This window comes from Tiliqua scincoides, chromosome 4 (assembly GCF_035046505.1).
Source record: "Tiliqua scincoides isolate rTilSci1 chromosome 4, rTilSci1.hap2, whole genome shotgun sequence".
In the NCBI taxonomy this organism is placed as follows: Eukaryota; Metazoa; Chordata; class Lepidosauria; order Squamata; family Scincidae; genus Tiliqua; species Tiliqua scincoides.
In genome coordinates this window covers 62,056,280-62,078,943 of record NC_089824.1, presented here as the reverse complement: position 1 = coordinate 62,078,943, position 22,664 = coordinate 62,056,280, and the positions used below count along the sequence as shown (strand labels likewise).

The 22,664-nt window shown below is 42.8% G+C and overlaps 2 protein-coding genes across 5 annotated transcripts in view; both read right to left on the bottom strand.

The window, feature by feature from the left end:
- Positions 1-22,664, bottom strand: part of LDLRAD4 (low density lipoprotein receptor class A domain containing 4) — a 370,927-nt gene that overhangs the window by 17,933 nt on the left and 330,330 nt on the right. The window contains exon 1 of one of the 4 annotated variants that reach the window (XM_066623786.1): positions 3,143-3,241. The exons of the other annotated variants lie outside the window; for them this stretch is intronic. The gene's annotated coding sequence lies outside the window, so the exon portion shown is untranslated. Of the gene's footprint in view, positions 1-3,142; positions 3,242-22,664 lie in introns of those variants that run through there. 4 annotated transcript variants of the gene reach the window in all.
- The window catches only part of RNMT (RNA guanine-7 methyltransferase), a 224,878-nt gene that overhangs the window by 84,958 nt on the left and 117,256 nt on the right, over positions 1-22,664 (bottom strand). The gene's annotated exons all lie outside the window — the stretch shown is intronic.

Sequence of the window (22,664 nt, the reverse complement as noted above, 5' to 3'; positions counted from 1 at the left end):
TGGAGATGCAAAGCTTTAAAACAGGATTAGAATAAGGATATTTTTTCCTCCAAACAACCTCATTCTCAGTGTTTTGTCTTCGCATTCATGTAAGTTTAAGTGTTCATTCATATAAATGCCAAATTTCTCCTAATTTACAAGAACTGAGAATGTTCAAACTTGTCAGAGGCTAAATCTAGCACTGCCTGCAGAGACACATGTCCCAAAACATGGTTCTCTGAAGATACTATGCAGAATATTATATAGTTACAGTAAACTTCATAAGCATTATTTGTAATTCAGGAGATTAGAAAGACTCCATTATTCAATTGAGGGAAATGCATACATTACTGATCCTTTTCTCTTTGTCAGTTTTTTTCCTGACCCTTAATGACCAAACACAAATACTTTAAGCTGCCAGTTACAGATTCTTACTGTTCCCGCTACAAATACCATGTACAACAGTCCAACTGTTAATATTTCCTCAGGTCACTGAATGGCTATAGTTAGCGACAGCAAGGTATAAATATACCTTTGGTTTTTATGCTCTATGATTTCCCCTCCCACCCCAAGTAAGAGTTTACGGTTAAAAAGACATTTTTACAATCTCTGAGTTACCACAGAATGCCAATTATTTCAGAGGCCAGTAGCCTCTATTTATTTGGCCCCATTTATTTCAGCAATTAAGCAGCCATTGCAAAACATCAGCATGCAAAGTAAGTATTTTTGATTTAGGCTTTTCTAGAACACAAAGATGACTGAAATAACATATCACTTCTGATAACTGCCCAAAACATAGTCTTCTAAAATTAGTCCAGGACTATAGATTTCTAAAGAAGATCAACCCCTTGCTTCTGTATTTAGAAATCTGTTCGCAACCTGAAGAGTTATTTAAGAAAAAGTAGACCAGAAATCTCAGGGAGGGGGGAGAAAATGCACAATTCAAATTGATATTTGGAAAAAAAGATGCTTCATTTGTTTCACAAGCTTCTTAACACTTGGCTTTGTTAAGAAAAAGCGTCAAAGGGGAGGGTTTGCATGCAAAAAGAGTGGAGGTGCACATGCATGAACATGCAACAGTGATACACACTAAGTGATTCACAGACTGACAGTGTAGAACAGCAATAGGGTGTGGGCTTCATTACCAAAATCACATTTTCAATGCATTATAGTTTCCCAACCTGAACTACAATACAGATTCTAACTCTATGCTCTCCCCACCACCTCACACATGCTCTTGTCCACCATATAGAGCCCAGAGACAAATGGTTACAGGTGAGAAACAATTCGCATTTCAAACAACCACTTGGGGGTGGATTTCAACAAAGGCGGTAGGAAACAATGCTCACACAAAGCTTAAAGTTACAAGCTCCTATAGTTATATTTTTCCACAGGATATGTTTTTATTTCTAATGAAAGGAACTTGTTTTAAAAGTCCATAATCTACATAATGGCAAACTACCATACAGAACAAAAACACTGTAGTAGAGACAACACATTAGTCCATTTAGATATTATCAAGATTACTTAAAATTTGCCCAATGTTTTTGGGGAGGGAGGGGGGACACATACACAGAATAAAGTGGGGGGGGGGAAATAAAATTCCAAGGATCCAAACTCTGTACTAATGAATAATCGCAACTGGGAAAAATGTGCACTGCCTTCCTCATTACAACACATAAATGACAGAAACTACCACACTAAAACACCCAAAAGGGAAAAAAAGAGATACTGATATTCATATGTATGCCAAATCCTGGTACTCTTACTGTACAATCCTATGTACGTTTACTCAGAAATTAGTCCCGGTCAGTTCAGGTGGCTTAAAGTCCACTCCTATGCATGTCTACTCATAAGTAAGCCCCATTATAATCAAAGCGGTTTGCTGCCAGTTAAGTATGGACAGGATTGCAGCCTTACTCACTAATATTTGCACCATCTTAGATTGCAATCCTATACACCTTTATCTGGGAGTAAGTCTGAGCAATCATGTCCAGGACTGTGCTGTCAATCAGTTTGTAACCCTAGTCCTGTAATCACCATACCCAACACGTATACACCAGTCCCCACTGAGTGACAAGCAAGAACTAAAGGCAGTGGTAAATCCAGCCCCTTATGCTTCAACTACTCACGCCCAGGACTACCATCACCAGTAGTTAGTTAGGGAGAAACTTCTTTATGCTATCTTAAGCATGCAACTTTAACTCAAAATCTCTGATCAGAGAACAGCCATAACACATCATATACATACACACACACACAAATGGGCAGAAAGAAAAACCAAGAAAGGGAAAAGGTAAGGCTGCAATCCTATGCACACTTTCCTGAGAGTAAGCTCCATTGGCTATAGTGGGACTTACTTCTGAGTAGACATGCCTACGATTGTGCCTTAAGTCACCTCAAGACTGGAGAATTTAAAGAATTTAGGGCACAATCGTAGGCATGTCTACGCGGAAGTAAGTCCTCTGGTGTTCAATGGGGCTTACTCCCAGGGCAGCGTGATAGGATTGCAGCTCCAGAGCACAATCCTATGCCTGTCTACACAGAAGTAAGTCCCACTATAGCCAATGGAGCTTACTCTCAGGAAAGTGTGGACTGGATGGCAGCCTTGGAGCCCAATCCTCTGCCTGTCTCCTCAGAAGTAAGTCCCACTATAGTGAATGGGGCTTACTGCCAGGAAAGCGCGGTAGGGTCGCAGCCTCCAACCAGAGCGGGAAGAAAAGGCGAGCGGGCGAGGATACCTCTTTCCACCACCAGGTCTCTCGCCAGAGCCTCCTTCCAGGCTGTGCCGTTAAGCAGGTCGGGGGGCATCACCGTGTCCTCCGCAGCCGGGAAAGGAGCCCCGGAGGGCGCCGGGCATCCCCGGGCGGGCTGCCAGACCACGTCCTCTCCCGCGGCAGGGCGGGCTGGTGCCCGTCGCGAGCGGGGCCGAGCGCAGACACAGCCACGCCGCCGCCAGTGAAGGGGGTCCCAGGGAGTCCCGAGGGAGGGCAGGCCTCGAGGCAGAGGCTCCGCTCCCCGAGGCCGCGCGTGCTGCAAGCGGAGCCCCTGAGGGGGGCGAGCGCCCCTCCCCCACCCTGAGGAAGCAGCGCAGCCTAAACCACCCGAGCCTTCGAAGCCGGGGGCGCGGGAGGGAAGGCGAGGGAGCCGCGACGCCTCTTACCCACGTCCCGCACAGCTCCGCTCCCCGACGCCGCCTCCTCTTTAAGCCGAGCCCGACTGACACTCCGGGCTGAGGCGGCTCCTAAGTCTTCCGCATTTCTGCCCCGCCGCGACGCGCGTCACTCACCGCAGCCCGCCCTCGCCGCCGCCTGGCAAGAGGCCCCGCTGGGCTCCCCCGCCCTCAGGTCTCCGCTATTGGGCGCCGCCCGCACGTGCTTTGCTCTGACGCCGCTGCGCAGAAGGGGGGCCTGCCTGGCCCCTGCCTCAGGAGAAGCCCCAGGCGCCTCCTTGTGCTGCCGCCCTCCGCGCCAGCTGCACGGGGCCCAGGGTGCAACCCTAGCCACACTTACCTGGGAGTAAGCCCCATTGACTCTGATGGGACTTACTTCTGAGTAGACAGGCATAGGACAGGAATCTCGCACAACACCAGAACCAGAACCAGGGGCATCCCACTAAAACAGAGTGCTGAGAGAGTTCAAAATATTTCTTTACCCAGCGTGTAGTCAGCCTGTGGAACTCCCTGCCACAGGATGTGGGGTGGCATTTGACCTGGATGCATTTCAAGGGGGATTGGACCAATTTCTGGAGGAAAAGTCCATCGCAGCTCACAAGCAGTGATGGGTATGTGCAACCTCTTGGTTTTAGAGGTAGGCTACCCCAGAATGCCAGGTGCAAGGGAGGGCACCCGCATGCAGGTCTTTTGGGGGCTTGTGTGCTCCCTGAGGCATCTGGCGGGATACAGGAGGCTGGACTAGGTGGGCCTGATCCAGCAGGGCTCTTATGTTCATAACTACAGAGGACAAGGCACCCTAAAATATAGGTCATCCAAGAAAAATGAAGCACATGACAAAATAAAGCTAAAAACACCTATATATTGATTTCATGTGGTTAATTTCAACATTATTACTAAATTTAAAACTATATTATGTATAATTTATTACATAGAATTTACAGGTCATGCCCTTCTGAAACCCCCAGTGGATTAAAAAAAAATCAGGGGAAAAATAGCTTTAAAGTCCACTTCCAGGTTTCTTTTTCCTCCATTGTCACCCTAGAATGCATTTGTATAGACAATATGCCACAATCAGCCACTAGATGGGGTGACAAATAATTATTTCATTCCATGAAATTCCATTAAACAGCACAAAGGTGGGAAATTGGATTTTGGTGCTTTTTTCCTGGTTAAAGGTAGACCTCAGTATCAATGGTAAGTCAAATCAGTGGATACCAAGTCAGTGGATACTGACCAGATGGATACTGACCATCTGTAATTCATTAGAAGATGACTATGTGCTGCCTGCAGGGCCCACTCATGGAGAAAAGGAGGATATTTAAGTTCTTCTTTTCCAGGACAGGAGGCTTAAAAAAGAGGCCATATCCTGGAAAATAGAGAACGACCTCTGGTTACCCTGCAAACACAGCTATGTATCCCCCACCCCCCATGAAGGTGAAAAGGGCCGCAAGTCTAATCTGCCTCTGCTGGGGCACCTTCGCTGCTGCCACAGCTCTGCACCTGGGAAGGTTTGTCAAGAGAATACTGAGCACAGAAGGGGAAGAAAGGCGAAGGTGTACGTGCCTGTGTAGCGCTGGAATTAATAGACTTGATGGCTTTTTTCCGCTTCTGAATGTGATGATGGTACTCTTCCCTACCCCAGCAGCCCCGCTTCCTCCCTCTGCTGCTTTGCTCTCTTCTGAATCATGGAACAGGGCTTTCTGTTCCACTCCTCAGTTTATTTCTGGTCACAGTTAAGTCATTTTCACATGTAATATCTAATTCTCTCCCCTCCCCCTCTCCGGTTTCTCACATCTTTAATACAAGTGAAACTATGTGAACTTTAATAAAACTTTAATAGAAGTGAAACTACTGGCTATGAATGTGTGTATGTTAGGGCCCAATCCTATCCAGCGTTCCAGGACCAATACAACCATGCTAACAGAGCGTGCGCTGTATCCTACAGTGGAGGGACAAGTCATGGAGCTCCTCGAGATAAGGGAACAATGTTTCCTTACCTGGGGGCTATATTGGTGCTGGAAAGTTGGATAGATTGGGTCCTTAAAGTGGTTATCTTCCATTTTCTACTTTGCAGGCTGCTATAGTGAATAGTGAGTTTGGTTTGGACTAGGGAGCCCCAGCTTCCACTCCCAACTCAGACATCCCAGAAGTGCACTGGCTGGGTGACCTTGGGTCAGTCATTCTCTCTTGGCCTAACCTATCTGGCAGAGTTTTGAAAACAGAGTGACCCTTAACGTAAAGCAGAATACAAGATTATGAACATTCTAGAGATGAAAAGGTATTCTCTTTTTTAGGCTCCAAGGTCCTTTGGCCATGGGAGTAATACTACTGTTTTGTCAATATTTTACTAGAACTAGCCAAAGGTAGAAGTAGTTCTATCTACTGCAGTGGTCGTAACTCAGATGAGGGTCACATAGATGTTTCTGAGGGTCGCAGGAAGTAGTGTTCCCTGTAAGACGTGCAGTCGCACAGCCAGAATTGAAGTTCGACATGGCTTCCCTCTCAGTGCTTCAGAGTTCAGCAATGATGATGACATCATTGTCAAGCCCTCTGGAGCACTTTTATTATTATTATCCCAAACTACATGAAACAGTTGTTAACTGGCAAAGAGCAATTGATACAAGTCTCAGCCTGAGATTTAAGTATCAGCTAGGTATCGGTGCAGTATGTACAATGTTCCTTGGTGATGTTTTTTGCAGATCTGATAGTGTTACTTCAGTAAGCTGCAGTTGTTTAAAGTAATTCACAAAACTTTTTGAGATTGTTCCAAGTGCCCGGATGACAATGTGAACCACTTTGGTATGTTTTGTCCATAGTGGTGTGATTTCAATGACCAGGGCTCAGCATGTTGTCATTTTTTTTAGTCCTTTTTCTTCAACTCTGGCATCTCCAGGAATTGCAATATCAACTAGTCAGATGTTTCAATTTTCTATTACTGTTATATCAGGTATATTTTGGTCAAAGTGTGAGTCCGTTTGAATTGTAAAGTCCCACAGGATCTTGATTTGTTCATTCTCCAACACCTTCTCAACCTAATGTTCCCAAACATTTTTGATGCTGGCAAATTATAATTTTTACATAAAGACAAGAGGATTAATTTTGAAACTCTACTGTGTCTGAATTCGTAATCTGTCTGTGATTTTACTACATTCACATATCAGATGTGACAGTCTCATCTTTTTCTTCGCAAAGTCCGCATTTAGGGTTTTCATCTACTTTAACCTTCATAACATTTGTTATGAAAGATTTAACCTTCATAACATTTGTTTGCAATGCATTATTATTATTATTATTATTATTATTATTATTAACAACATACAAACTCCATGGGTTGCTGCTTCACTAAGAAGAAAACTAAGAAAACTAACTTTATTAAGAAGTTAGGGTCACGGTAAAAAAAAAGGTTTTGGAAACCACTGATCAATAGGGTGCATAGCACACCATTGTGGGAAGGCAGTTAGAGGTGTTAAATGATGGTTTGTTGTATATTCTTGAGGCTTTAAATTGCCAGTGCAGAACTGCCAAAAGGATTTAGGACCAAATTGTATCCAACTTTCCAGTACTGATCCAGCCATGCCAACAGGGTTTGTCCTACATCCTGTGGAGGGAGGGTGGTCATAGAAGTGTCCTCAAGGTAAGGGAATGTTTGTTCCTTTACTTTGGGGCTGCATTGTGGCTGCATCAGTGCTGGAAAGTTGGATAGGATTGGGCCCTTATTCCCTTTAAACCACTGTGGTGGATGCTAAAGCTCTCTATGATTATTACATGGAGAAGCTCGAAGGAATAAGCATTTTGGAGGCTGACAGGAAAGACTAGACAGTATATACTATACCCCATCCCCCCTTAACCTGGAAGTAGGGAACAAAGGCTGCAGCAGTTCTAGGCAAGCATAAGTGAAAGGAAAATTGGCGGGGGGGGGGGGGGCATGCTCTTTCTTGGCCAGAAGAAAATCTAGTACAGGTTGAGTATCAGTATTTGCGAGGGTTCCGTTCCCAGAACTCATGTGGATGGCAAAAATCACATTAAAGCAAATTCATTTAAAAGACAATGACCCTTGGCTCAGGGATATGAAAACAGCCTTGCTGACTTCTGTAATGCATCAAGCAGACAATCAGTCTCTCTCCAGGCACTTAGAAAGGCTTCACTCCTAAACAGCAATCCCTCCTGTGACCAGGAGCCCCAGTGCAGGAAAGAATGCAGGAGGTGATCATCACTGCCATTTAACATTCTTTCACGTGCTCAGGGGGAAGGGAGGGGTTGCTTTCCCAGAGTGAAGCTGTTCTAAGTGCCTGGAGAGAGAATGATTAATGGATTGTCAGCCAGCTGCCCTCTCTTGCATTAACGAGGCTATTGTTAAATAAACTTTTTTTCCTTTAAAGGGCCTTTCTCATCCTTGAGATAAAACTGCCAGTGAAAAATCAGTGGATAAATAGGTTATACCTTTATTGATTGAAGAAGAATTTGAGGGATTCTGTGTTTGGGCTCAAAACCTATTTCTCAAGGGTATCTGCAGTTTTAATGGGAGGAAGAGGAATCTATTAATGCAACAACAAGTCACTAACCTTATCCTCTCTGCATTTCTGCTTGTGTTCAGTTTATAGAGCTGGCCAAGTCCATTTATTATTATTATTATTATTATTATTATTATTAAGAATGCTTATAAATGATTTTTCAACAACACTAGTTCACAAAGCAGTTTACATAGTAAAATGAATAAATTGTTCCCTGTTCCCAAAGGGCTCACTTGGGCAGCAAATAGGCAGCATATGCTTGAGGAATGGAGCAGGCTGGAAGCATTTCCTCTGTAATAAAAAAGGAAGGTGTGACCCATTAGAAATTAGTAGAAGAATAAAAGTTGCACAGGCACACAAGAGGGGGACTTGGGACTTGCAAGGTAATAATGACCTGGGTACCTTTGTATTACTGATCATCACTGGTCCATAAAATTAAGGTCCTTAAGGTGCTACAGAATGCTTTTGTTGCTTTGCTTTGTTGTTTTTGATACAGCTACTCCATCTTAAGGAATCCTGATAATTTCAGAAGCTGTTTCAGCTACTGCTAGCATCTAGAATTTATGCTCCTGGTTGGTTGTCTAGTCAATACCATCTTGGATTTCACTTTCTGTGCACTGCTGAAACTTTTATTACTACAGAACCTGTCCCAAAAACCTGCACTGTGAATTGAACAGAGAAGATACAGATTGCTGGTATGCAGATAGGAAGGCAAGAGTGTGTCTGATCTGTATGTGTGATGGCCCAGGTTTAAATCTCAGTCTCTGTTAGCAGGATTTCATGAATAGCTGTGGAGGTGAAGAGTCTATGGCCCAATCCCAACCAACATTCCAGCACCAGCATAGTGGTACCAGTGGGATATGTGCTGTATCCAGCAGTTGCGTGGCACTCACAGAGGCCTCCTCAAAGTAAGGGAATGTTTCCCCTTACCTTGCAGCTGCATCGCCCTTATGTTGGTGCTGGAAAGTGGATTACAACTGCTGTGTACCCTGGAATTACTGTAATGGCTTGGGGGGACGACAATCCTTGAACTCCATTTCTAGGGAGAGTCTAGCAAATGTCTACACACACATGCTATATGTAAGGTCTGTAGCAGCCTCAGGGGAGCATTACCCAAATTATTATTAAATAATAATAATTTAACCTTTCTCTCTCCCTTTTTGGTCAAGTGGGCTGCAATAGATTGTTTTAAAAAGTAGATCTCAGTGCTAAAAAGTTTGGGAAGCACTGGGCTAAAGAGACAAGGGGGGAAAGCTCATTTTCTAGAAATAAGCAAAACAATTATTCAGTCTTACCTCTACTTTTTAAATTAACCATTTTGAATTGTATTTTATTTGGGTTCTAAAGTGATTAGGTGTGAGCAAGTAAACAGATGGCACCAGCTTGGAGATTAGAAACAGAAGCCAAAGAAATAAGTTTGGAAAAGAATGTGAAACAGAAGTAGCATGTTTAGACTTCTATCTTAACTCACTCTTAAAGCTTTCTTCATTTCACATTATTAGTAAGTACTTTGAAAACTAACCTGAATTTAAAAATAAATCTTTTAAAGGTCTGATTAAATCTCCCCTAAAGTCTTGTTTCATAGGTAAACGCAGCTGTGCTTCATCTACACAGTCCATGTGGTCCACCCACAGGCCATATACTTCCATTAAGAGTCTCATTTATGTGGTTGAATCTTGCTTGCGCTGTACAGGAATGAATTACACTGGGACCACTGAAAATTATCATTTGAAAAGCAAGCTGAGAGTCAGACTTGAAGATATCTGGATCTGCCAAGTAAACCAGCAGGTCCCAAAAAACAACTTTGGGATACTTATTGGACTGCTGACAATGTTATCAGATTGGTGCATTCAATATTTGGTGTACCTTAGAGATCCAGCATGTTCAGTGCATAGTGCTGAATTTGGGAGATCAAGGTTGTTCTCTGGATTTTATGTGCATACTGTGCCAGGTTCCTTACTCTGCAAGCAAGACATTCTGTCTTCAAACTGGGTTATATAATAGGGTACTGAAACTTCCAGCACCTGGTTTCACTTTGCAAGGGGCACCACTACTGGAATTGCTAATGAAAAATAGGGTGGGGTAAAAAGCTGTTTGAAAATTGGACTGCACTAATTGGTTCAAGTCTCGTCATATGTGGAGAACATCCATCAATGGATAAAAGGTCTGAAGAAAAAATTCTGTGCAGGCAGCTGTAATGTTAAACACTGGTATAGAGTGACGTACTATTAATTCAATCACTAGCTATTTGAGTGACTCCATTACAACCTCAGGAACTGAATAATCCTTCCTAAAATGGCACATCTGATTTCTGCTCTTTACAGCGATCACATTTCTTTGCTTTTGGGCTACTTGTTGAGATGATCTAATCTTTGGCTACAGAAGACTGACCACTGAAGTAATAGGAAAAGCCATACAAACTATGCAACAAAGGAATGGAAATAAAAGTACTCATTAAGTCAAGCAGGCAACTCTAGCATGAAACATTATTTTCTGGCAGACCAGAAAATCTATGATGTGGGTTCAACTCAAAATGGATGTGGAGTATGCTTTAGGACAGGAGAACTGAACAGGTGTACCTTATAACCCTGAATCTTTAGCCTAGTTCTCATGGAGATTTTAGCCCTGTGTCTGAGCTTCAGACTTCAGTTGGGGATTTGCATGACTGAATGCTCGGGGGGGGGGGGGGGAATTTTCCTCCCTACAGAAAACTAGCTTGCTTCCTAACCTCTGGTCTTCTAAATGGAGGGCATTCAGTTCTGTAAGATACAATCTTCAGGTTGATGCAGTGTAGTTCAGACACAGCTTTGCCATCTCAGTGAGAACTTAACCTATGAAATCATAGTATTCAAGGTTGCCTTCTACTATATGTCTTGCGAAAACCTTGGTTTGATTGGTTTTTGTTGCTTTCCTGTAGGCAGTTCTATACAGTTTTGCATTTTGGCCCAAAGCTGATTGCAATCCAAGCTGACGTTCTAGTCTCCAAAGGGATGGTACTGTTTAGGATTCCCATATTGGCCAAAAGAAAGATTCTACTCTGTGTTTTCCTTCATTCCATTCAGCAGTAGCTAAAAAAGGTGCACCAGAGAAACACATTAAAAACGTGAGAGTTCACCTCATCTGTAATCAGTGCATGGAAATAAAACAGTTGAGAATGAAAAAAGACAGAATTAGCGGGGGTGCCAGTACCTCAGCACGTGTAGGCATCTTATTCCTCTCTGAAAAAACTAAAAGCCATGTTGCTGAAATGTATGTCACTAAGCAAACCATTAGCGGCATTTTACACACAAAAAGGAGGATTTTGCTCTTTCACGACAAAGATTCCCTTTGGGGCCACAGTGTGACTCATGCCAGGTAGATTATTCACTTGCCGAAACTGATTTGCCAGCAAGCCATCTGGCAGTCAAAGCAAAAGACAGACAATGACAGGAGACAGACTATTAAGGGCCAATTGATGCTATGTGTGAATACGATGACCTGTATGAAAGATTTGTGTTATCTGCCTGAAACATAATGACCAGGCAATGCCTGCATAACTTCCATTCTGGACCCACCCCTGAAGGCTGTTATAGGAAGCTATGGTTTCGACCATTGCTACTTCTGCTGCTGCTCGTGAACTGCTCAGTGACCCACAAGGGTTGCGTCAACCCCATAGTCCCTCTACTACGAAAGAACTGCCAACTGGGTATCAGGCGATTATCTTTCTAGCCTCTCTTCTTTCTTCCTCTTAGCACTACCTCAAGCTGCAACTGAAGCAGCCACTGAGTCGCCCTCCAAGAAACGTTCAGCTGGGAAAGCAATCTGCTTCCTTGCCTTGCTTCCCTCCCTGAAACTAGCTTAAAAGTATGAGAAAAATGAATAATTATTTATTTTGCAGTCATCCCACCATTTTTCCAAAAGCATCCTACCTACCCCTTATAATAATATATATAAATTATACAGTTACTATGGTGTCTATTTCCAGCTTTTTTGGCCCTTCACAATTTAAAAATAAAAACTGAGCTGACTCATTTGTAGCGCAGCATCATACACTGAAGTTATTCTAGCACAGGAGTGTCACACTCATTTCATACAGAGGGCTGAATGGCATTCATGATGCCTGCTGAGGGCCAGAAGTGATGTCATTTGGCAGGAAGTGATGTCATTAAACAGTTCATGACCAAAATAAGCACTTTTTCTCACTTGGGAACTCATTAGCTGCAAATGACAGAAGAGAAAATATACATGATCATATTCTAGATATGGCAGAGCTCAATTTTCAAGTGGGCTGCCCTTTCAGCAGTAACACCTCAGCATGCCTCAGCAGCTGAGAGTCTGAGGGTCGGATAAAAAGCTTCCAAGAGCCACATCCGGCCCCCAGGCCTTATGTTTGACACCCCTGTTCTAGCATTTTAGAAAAGTAAGAATCTGCAGTTTTAATTTAAAAAAAAAAATCAGCAACTCTTCCCTGAACTTTACCACAATTACAGACTAAACATTTCATCGCATTGTGTGCCAACTAAAAGCCATGCCACAATGAACACTTCTTGACTCACTGAAATGCACAAAATATGCGCAGATTGCAGATAGCACTGAGCAACTCAGTTTCCACCACAAAGGAGAAGTAGGAATGCAGCATGTCCCTGCATGAAATACTTTCTTAATCTTGTTTCTGGCTTCTGAATATGCGCCTAACTGTGAGAAACACACACACATATACACACCTTACAGTTCTTGGTGAGTCTAATCAAAACGTCAAAGTATTAAAGACAATGTGTAGGAAATGATACAATTACCTAAATAAGGCAGGCATAAATATGGCTTAAGAAAACAACCTTCCCAATCTCACAATCGTTTGAATCAAATAGGTCTGGTTACAGTCATCAGCCTGAGTAGTGACCAGCAGGGCATCTTCCAGAACCTTTCAATGTTCGGTTTGATGCCAAGCAAGTTTTATAATACTCTGCAACTTTGTCTCCTATCCAAATATTGAGGCTTTCCAAGAAAGAATATATTCAGAGCCAATTAAAACAATCAGAATTAATAAACTCTAAAATAAGATAGCCATGGGAACAAAAGGAAAAGTTTGGAAAGAGTTTAACATAGATGCAAAACTTAAATAAAGAAGGCAATGAATTTGACTCCAAAATAAAGAGATTTCAAACAGAGGGTGCCATGTTTAGTACAAATCAAGGTGATTTTTAACAGGAGCATTCTGGAAGGCCTGCAGGGAGAAGCAAGATGAGATGTGGATGATGTAAATAGCCACAGTGAGGAAAACAGTCAGCATACTAAAGACCTGATCTGGATGCTGTTTAGATGCAATGGCAAAACTACAGCTGCTTTCTCTGAGAGTAGGAGGGGGCCTCAGGGCAGCTACAATAAGACTGCCATTCTCTGTTTCAGAAGCAACAATCTAATTTGGTTTGAAACCTCATCAGACATACTGAGAATTGAAAGCATATGTTTATTAACATTGGTTAGCTGATACTTTCAGATGACAAATTCTATTTACTGGTATTTTACTCTGTCTTTCAGTCCTGTTTGCAGTAAGCAATAATAATCTAGTAATCTCCTAGAGCAATCTTCAGGTGACAAAGATATCTTATTATAACCCTGTTCTAACACTAGTAATATTTAAGAATACGTTTTCCCAAGCCTGGCTTCTATGTAAAAACAAAATTTTGGAAAGGTTGATGAGAAATAGTTTCTACTGGTTTCATTTACTCGGAGAATGAAAAATACCATCTCCCACTTACAATAATCTATTTTAATCATATGACTCAAGTTAAAAGAATTTAAGTTTGGCAAGCCAATAATCCCTAGGAAGGAATAGGGTCTTTTTTGCTAGGGTTAATAAAACTCCAAGAAAAAAAAGCTTTTGGTTTTTGGCTCTAATATAACAGTATAGGTCACCCAACAAATCATTAACTAAATAAAACCAGTGGCCAATTTCATGACACTCACACAACTGAACAAGAGTTCTCATATTAGCTCTGAGACATGGAAATGAGAGCTGCCTCATACTAACACCTTATTGGTTACCTGCTGTGTCATAACAACACTTCATGGGCTCTCGGAACCAGCTTCATTGGTCAGTTTTGAATTAAAGTAATCCACTTTTTGTTACACAAGGCTATTGTGTTTTCTTTTTCTGGTTAATTGGCCATAACATTGATATAATACACAAAATTAAACATGGTTTGTTTCATTACATTCTGCATGAAATTCCCTTGATATGATATAGCATGAGAGTATTATTCATAAATGCATATTTACCAAAAGGTTTCCAAAATTTTGGCTACTAGAGGTGTTACTCCCCCCGAGGGTGTCACCCAGTGTGGGTCACGCCTCTGCACCACCACTGATGCTACATCTCCCTCTCATGTCTCCACTCCCTACTTCCTGTTCCCCCAGGATTATCATATGTGTCTTTGCTATCAACTGTGTTGCCTAACTATATCTTCCTTTTGCAACAGCAAAGAGCAGGAAGTGTCTGTTCTCTTTTGCTGAATGCCAGGGGATTCAACCATGGTACAACTGGTTGGTACAACCATTGGTACAACTGGTTGGTACAACTAGTACAACCATTGGTCCAACATTCATCGGAATCTCTTTTGTTTTTCAGGGCTGCATCGTTGCCACAGGAGGGGCAAACACTGGTCCTTTTCAGAGTTCCACTGTAGCCCCTCCCCAAGAGAGGGAAAGGTAACATGCCAAGCCATCATGCTCTCACCCTCAACAAAGCACTGCTGCATGTCAATTCTCCCTCAAACGCTGAGTAGGCAGTTCAGTCCAGAGGTGTAGCTGATGATGCTGGCAAGTCCCTGTTACTGCCTCTGTATTTCTCCTTAATCACCCGCAGACAAAGACACTGCAGACCCTGTCTCCCACATAACCTGATGAGCAACAAAGTGTTACACGAATGCTTGCATACCCCCCCAAAGAGGCAAAGTTGGTGACACTGAGATATGTCACTTCTCTTACTTTTAATTCTATGACAACAGAATGACAAGAATTAGTACCAAAAAGCCAGCACTGTTGATTATCCCCAAAACAGCATTCACCGTTGATGTTGTCTCCATGAAATTCACAATTGTCTCTCTATTCTGGCAGCTGCCTCTGTATCAATACCACAATTGTTATAGCAAAGTCATTTCAATCTTGCTAGTCTTACTTCATAGGAATAAAAAAAAAATACTGCTGCCCAAAGAATTACATAAATGGAACCAGAGGATCAGCAGAAAACGTGTCCTCTCTGGAGGTTCACAAGCAGTCCACTGACAGTCAGATAAGGCTTTTGGTGTAGGAAATGTTGCCCCAAAGAGTGGTTTGAAGTAGATCAAGTATCTCCTCAGTGAGAACTCCATATGACTGATCTGTTGTGGCACTTGGTCACCTAGTATAGACAGGGATCTTTAAGGAAGCAGGGAACACAAAACCCTTGCAAACTGAAGGATTCATTCTTCCAAACAAGGAAGTATGTTTGTAGTTCTTAATCATGCAACGGTAGGCATTTCTGTCACTTACATAACTACACTTCATGCTGTTCAATGAGCTCGGGTTGACAGAATGTAAGAGGCCTAATTTCTCATCCCCAGTTTCTGATTTTGCTCCTAGAGTGCAGGCACATCTTCTCTATTGTCTATAATTTTTTCCCCTCATTTTATGAGTGATGTGATGTAAAGTAGGCAGTAATCCATCTCTCTTTTCTTCCAATCTTGCAAGCCCTCCCAAGAATTGCACTGCTAATGTCAGAGGCAGAATGAAGCAGAGATGGTGGCAATTTGTCACAAATTACACTCTTTATCCATCTACCCAGGCATCTATAAAGCAGCCAATCACTTTCATGTGGAGGCTCAGCTAAGATAAAAATGACGCTATTAGGCATGTAAATAATGGTGTTCTGTTTGAAGTGTCATAACTGACATTAATGAGTTATTTCTCAAAACACCCTCACACATAATAGAAAAAAAAATCAGAACTGGGATCCAAAGAAAGGTCCAACTAGTTCTTTACACCCAAGAGGGATTTGGTCTTGTGTTTCTCCAACGTCAGCCCCCCCACTTCACCGGCTTACTACGTCACATGGCACACCACTTTTGATAGTCAGACTTTTAAAAGTTTGTGATATAGGATGAAGTTTGTGATCTGGTGTTTAAAGGAGGGGCAAAAGTCAAAAGTCCCACTGAGCAATCACCAGAAGTGATTGTGAGGAGCTCCAGAAAGATCTCTCCAGACTGGCAGAATGGGCAGCAAAATGGCAGATGCGCTTCAATGTCAGTAAGTGTAAAATCATGCACATTGGGGCAATAAATCAAAACTTTAGATATAGGCTGATGGGTTCTGAGCTGTCTGTGACAGATCAGGAGAGAGATCTTGGGATGGTGGTGGACAGGTCGATGAAAGTATAGACCCAATGTGCGGCAGCAGTGAAGAAGGCCAATTCTATGCTTGGGATCATTAGGAAGGGTATTGAGAACAAAACAGCTAATATTATAATGCCATTGTACAAATCTATGGTAAGGCCACACCTGGAGTATTGCGTCCAGTTCTGGTCGCCACATCTCAAAAAAGACATAGTGGAAATGGAAAAGGTGCAAAAGAGAGCGACTAAGATGATTACGGGGCTGGGGCACCTTCCTTATGAGGAAAGGCTACGGCGTTTGGGCCTCTTCAGCCTAGAAAAGAGACGCCTGAGGGGGGACATGATTGAGACATACAAAATTATGCAGGGGATGGACAGAGTGGATAGGGAGATGCTCTTTACACTCTCACATAATACCAGAACCAGGGGACATCCACTAAAATTGAGTGTTGGGCGGGTTAGGACAGACAAAAGAAAATATTTCTTTACTCAGCGTGTGGTCGGTCTGTGGAACTCCTTGCCACAGGATGTGGTGCTGGCGTCTAGCCTAGACGCCTTTAAAAGGGGATTGGACAAGTTTCTGGAGGAAAAATCCATTACGGGGTACAAGCCATGATGTGTATGCGCAACCTCCTGATTTTATAAATGGGTTATGTCAGAATGCCAGATGCAAGGGAGGGCACCAGGATGAGGTCTCTTGTTATCAGGTGTGCTCCCTGGGGCATTTGGTGGGCCGCTGTGAGATACAGGAAGCTGGACTAGATGGGCCTATGGCCTGATCCAGTGGGGCTGTTCTTATGTTCTTATGAGCATACCCCAAGCCTTTGAATGCAATCCTTTGGAGCTACATTCTTCATAAAGAAGCTCCCTAGATCCTGATCTCAGTCTTTATACTGTACATGGAAAAGAGAACTAGTCTAGAGAACTAGACTTCTTCATGGCCACAGATCTGAGACAGTAGCAGTCATAAATTTTCTAAAGGTTACCAGTGTCAAACTCCAAGGACTGGGTAAGCACATCTCCTTGTCATTTATTGTTTTATATGAAAAGAGCCATGTGGCAAAAAAAATGGCATAAAGCTAATGCACATGCAGTTTGTTTCTCCCTTTTATAGTTCTGGTATGTAACTGCAGGGCCAGCCCAGCTATGAGGGCAGTTGAACCCACTGCCTCAGGCAAGGTGGCTGGGGTTGCTTGGACCCTGCATCCGTTTGCTGCCTCACCTTGTGCACTGAGAGACTGCATGAGACAATAGCTGTACTCCTTGTGTGGGGCAGGCTTTGCAGCAGAGAAACTGCATCCTGTGCATGAGGAGGAAGACAATAATGTTGAAGTGTGTGCACAACAGTGTGTGCTGGCAGGGGTGGATGGCAGATTTGAACAATGGTTTGCCGTGAACTACCCACTTAGCTGCATTTATATTGTTGCTGTGATTCAACTTAGGGGTCTATCCCAGGAGCAGGCTTCTCACATGTCTGCATATGTGGGCAGTACACTAGGGACAATGAGGCACCCCTCTTTCTGATAAAGTGTGAAGCAGTTCACATTCCTGTGTGAACAGCCGTTCTAGAGACTCCAGTGTCTACTACTGTACAAATTTTGCTGTGCCTTTCAGCTGTTTACAGTATTTACAAAGCAAATTAGCAGTACTGATAGAGATTGAATGTAAGCCATGCTACTTACTGAGCTAACATTGTCCAATGTTAAAATATTGCTCGCCTAATTATGTTCATAGAATGCAACAAAAGGAAGACAAAAACTGAATACAAGTCCGTCAACACTTGTAAGTCAGAAACATATAACCCTTTCTTGTCAATTTTCCTTTCTCCTCTGTCTGAAGCAATGAAAATTTAATCCTAAAAGCGTTTTCAGGGGCTTATTTAAAAGACAAACAAAAGGTAACTGACAGTTATTTGTCACTGAAGGTAAACAAATTTATGCAGCTTACATTGTATGCGTTGGGATAAAGCAAGCTGGTAAAAGACATGTTCCTGATGCATTAGAAATTAGTCTCAATGACAAACGCCAGCTCTCTGCTCCAGGAAAGCTGATGCACTGGCTAGACAGGTAGATATTAGGTGCTCAGGCTGTCTGGATACTATGGAAATCACACTGTATGCATTTGACCATTGTGAATGGGACGAGACAAGTACCAAGCTCATTCTTATTCTAAGACAGGAAAAGGACCACGTGTACATTAGCCTTTTTGCTGAAAGGCTGCCATATTTGTCAGTTCAGACGCATGTTAAGATAAGCTCTTTTCCCGTTATCTAGTATTTCACCATGCAGTGGAACCAAAGGATAAGCAGCACCTAATAACCTATGTGGGCAGGAAATCTTCAGGGCTGTCAAGCTCAACATAAAAGCTCAAAATGCCCTAGACAAGAAGTTTACAGCAGACATTCACTTCATTCTGTGGAAAAAGTTCAATTAATCACTTCATTTGGAAGACACATTTCAAGGGATCTGGCTGAACAGCTTCCAACATACAGTGAACCAGGTGTCAAAGAGAAAACTCCTGCAATGCTGTCATCTCTGAATTTCACTCCCCCTGCATCAATGCTATCATCTGTGAATTTCACTCCCCCTGCACCAATTATAGGCAATGCTAGCAAACTAAAGTCCAGTCAAAGGGGTTATAAGGTAGTGAATCTCTGCAGCTGACAATCCCTGAAAAGCAGGAAAAATCAGAGCAGGAAGTATATAGTTAAGAGATTTCTGCCCAATGTTGCATATATGCAACAGGGATCAAATGTGTACACCCGTGGGCTAGGCAGAAATGGGTTAAAGCTTTACTGCAGCTGAGATGTGGTGGATGGGAACTCTATTGAAAGACTCTAGCATATATGGCCCCACTGTTAGGTCTTAGGTAGGGAAAATGAAGGACTTATTTCAACTGCAACTCACTGCAATTCAAAATTTGGATACAAGCCTTTGTAAATATAATTTAGCCCATAAAAGTTATTCTTCTCTATTGATGAGCAAGCCTATAGTATTTGGACGTGCATGCACGTGAACAAGTGAGAAATGGGAAAATGGCAAAGCATGACTACTACGGTGAGATGCACTTCATGTGGTGACAAAGAGTGCAGTGGCACTCTGTGCAGCCACCTTTATGAGAAGTGCAATCAGCTCTACTCACAAGCATCCCATCCACGCATTATATTATCCACATAAATATGTCCCGAGGACAACACGCAAGACAAACAAAACAACAATCTTGCATGAATTGGTTCTAGGAATGCAAAATCTCAAATAATGAAGTCAACTTGCTTTCCGTTTTTTTCTGTATTAAAGGACAATACAATGCAGGCTTAAGAAAAAGCAAAAGTCCAAGTGCAATATTTTGCACGGCAGTGTAAGAGCGCAGATACTCTGTTGCAACTACAGATATTTTCTGAGGTCATTTTTCTGGAAAAACAGAAGACAATCAGTGAGAGAACTGAGGAATATCTTGGTTAATTTAAACCTACCAGTTTTTGGTGCAGAATGCTAATATAAGGGGTAATACTTCCTCACCCCACCTCACTGTCCCACTGTCACGGCATTCATATAGTTGGTCACAGAGCACAAAGTCAGAGAAACCAAAGTCTTCAGTTCTAGGCTCCCAGCTTCCACAATGATCTAGGGCATTATTTATTTTTTAATTTTAAAACTTTTTTTCCCTTTAAGACCTCATTTCTATATACCGCTGCCTTTTCTGTGCACGCAGTAATTAATAGGATAACAATATATTTGCATAAAAGAATGAACTTCTCTGCTTTGTTCTTCCCTGCAGGGCACTGGCATGAACCAATCAGATCATGGAACAAAATATGAAACAAATCCTTGTAGAGTTTTAGGGACTAATCCTATCCAATTTTCCACTGCCAATGCTGCTGTGCCAATGGGGTGTGCACTGCTTCCTGTGTTGGGGAGGCAGTTACACAGGCCTATGGGAACATTTGTTACCTTACCTCAGGGCTTCATTGCGGCTGCACCGGTGCTGTAAAGATGGATAGGACTGGGCAATTACTTGACTCTGAAAAATGGAAGAACCCTGCCATTTCATTGCATAATGAAACTTCTCAATCCCCAAAGTGACTGGAGTCTCTTCACTCTACAAAAGTTGTTGGACTACTCTTCCTCTTAAGCATACAAGAATGTAGGCATTCACCCACTCTTCATGTTCACAAGCTCATAAGAACAGCTGTTCACCTTTTTAATGTTATGCGCCAGCAGTCTGGTTCCATTTTGGTTCAAGTGAAGCCTGTCACTCTTGTACAGGCCCCGCTTGTCACAAAACCTTCCCTAGTGCCTAACAAATCTAAATACCTCCGCCCTACATCACCGTCTCATCCACGCATTGAGACCCCTGATCTCCGCCTGCCTAGCTGGCCCTGCGCGTGGAACAGGTAGCACTTCCGAGAACGCTACTTTTGGGGTCCTGGCTTTCAGCTTCCTACCCAATAGCCTAAATTTGGCCTCCAGGACCTCCTGGCTACACTTGCCCATGTCGTTGGTGCCGACATGCACCACAACCGCTACCTCTTCCCCAGCACTATCTACCAGCCTGTCTAGACGAGAAGTGATGTCCGCAACCTTCACACCAGGCAGGCAAGTCACCATGCGGTCCTCACATCTGTCGCAAACTCCCCTCTCTATGTTTCTAATAATCAAAACCCCCACAACAAGAAGTCCCCAACCCCCCTCCTGCCGAGGAGTATCCTGAGTGCATTTGGATACGGACCCATCCCCTGAAGAAGGGGTCCCCCCTAGGGAATTATTTCCCTCCTCTCCAGGATGACGTGCTCCAGCCCTGAGACTTCCCACCCAGGCAGCTGAGGAGCTGCACGCCTGAGGTTGGGATGAAGCCTGATCACCCCCGGAAGTCTCCCCATGGTCCTTCTCTGCCTGCCTCTGCTGTTCCAGGTTGGCAAACAAGGCTTCAAGGGAGCAGAAGCTCAATAGCTTTCAGAAGTCCAGTTTGCATAATCAGTTCTGGGAACGGCTTTACCTTACACTAGTATAGATGTTGGGTTAGTCAGAGTATGTCCAGACAACCTGCATGTGAACAATAGCCAGGAAAATGAAAAGTCCACATGTGTGTGGATAGCCCTTCCATTTTGAGGCAAAACAGCAGTATGCATCCGCCACCACAAACAGTAGTCAGCTTGCATTGGGATATTGCAGAAAAACAGTATTTCTCATCATATGCCTTATCTTAATTTAAGCTTCATAGGATGCCCTCTGTATATACCAGCTTTTGTGCTCTCATCACAAAGCACTCAATTCTAAACCTTATTGTGGCTGAACCATGCACTAATACAAATAGGCAAGCAACACTGGTTATAAGGGAATTGTGTGCTTTGTAATGAGAGCACAAAAGCTGGTATAGTTTGTTTCTTTTCTTTCTTGCTTTCTTTGTCTCACGTATGCTTCCAGCTCCACCAAACACACAATAATATAATTGCTATTAGTGGTGTACAGTCAGTGTAAAGCAGAAGCACTGGCTGTGGACACACTATCAAAATAGCTATTATACAAAATGATACGACACCTATAATCGTTTGTTGTATATATGGTACTACAATTTGGAAGCTATGAAAATTCTGTGGAGGGGGGAGAATTGGTTTCACCACTCAAGGTGCCCTTTGACAGGGACATTTAGCACTAAGTATGAGGTCTTCAAGGTCAATCCTCATTTCCAGTCTCAGGTCAATCTTCCCTTTAGGCTGCAGGCAAGCAAGTGATGGGTCACTATTTTTCCAGTACTGGCTGGCCAAGTATCTATACAGTAGTTTCTATTGCTTTATATGCGAGAATACTATCCGCATGCAATGCACAACGTGATAATTTGAGATGCACGGAAGGGATGTTCATTTCTGATATTTTATGATAAAGGGAAGGTATCTCGAACATTAGGAGAGATCCTCTCCTCTCATCCCAGAGTTAAGCATAGTACACAAAGCCAGGCATACCACGCTGTGTTACAAGAACAGTTCCCCTTAAGGTGAATCTCCAACCCCCCAAAAAGCTGTAAGATTATAGTTTTGAATGCTAACAGGAATGCAGTTATATAGACACCTTTCCAAAATCATAAAAGATTTCAAATTCTAGCACAGAATCGAGCATCAGAATCAAGCATCACCAGATGCAAGGAAGGGCACCAGGATGCAGGTCTCTTGTCTTTTGTGCTCCCCGAGGCATCTGGTGGGCCACTGTGAGATACTGGAAGCTGGATTCGATGGTCTCTGACCTGATCCAGCAGGGCTCCTTTCTTATGTTATGTTCTTATGTTATATTCTTAGTGCATTCAAAGCACCTGGATCAGTTCATAATCTGTCCAGTGCACTTAGCAAAATGGCACTCAACTGCTAACAGATGCCGGGACCAGAATTTGATTAAAACAGGGGCAACAGTTATGGTATTGCCCCCAGTTTGTGGCCAGAATGAAATTCAAACCCTAGTAGAGGGAACAATATTCAATTTAAAGAAGGAACAAAGAAACAAGCTTTTTGAAACAAAATCGTCAGCTGTCAGCATTAACAATGCTGTGCCTTTTTCTAGATTACATACACACCCTCACAGGAGACATCGAGAAAAAATCAATTCTAGATGATTGTTGAAATCTCAACCCCAAGATTATTGAAATCTAGAACAAAAGCTTCCAT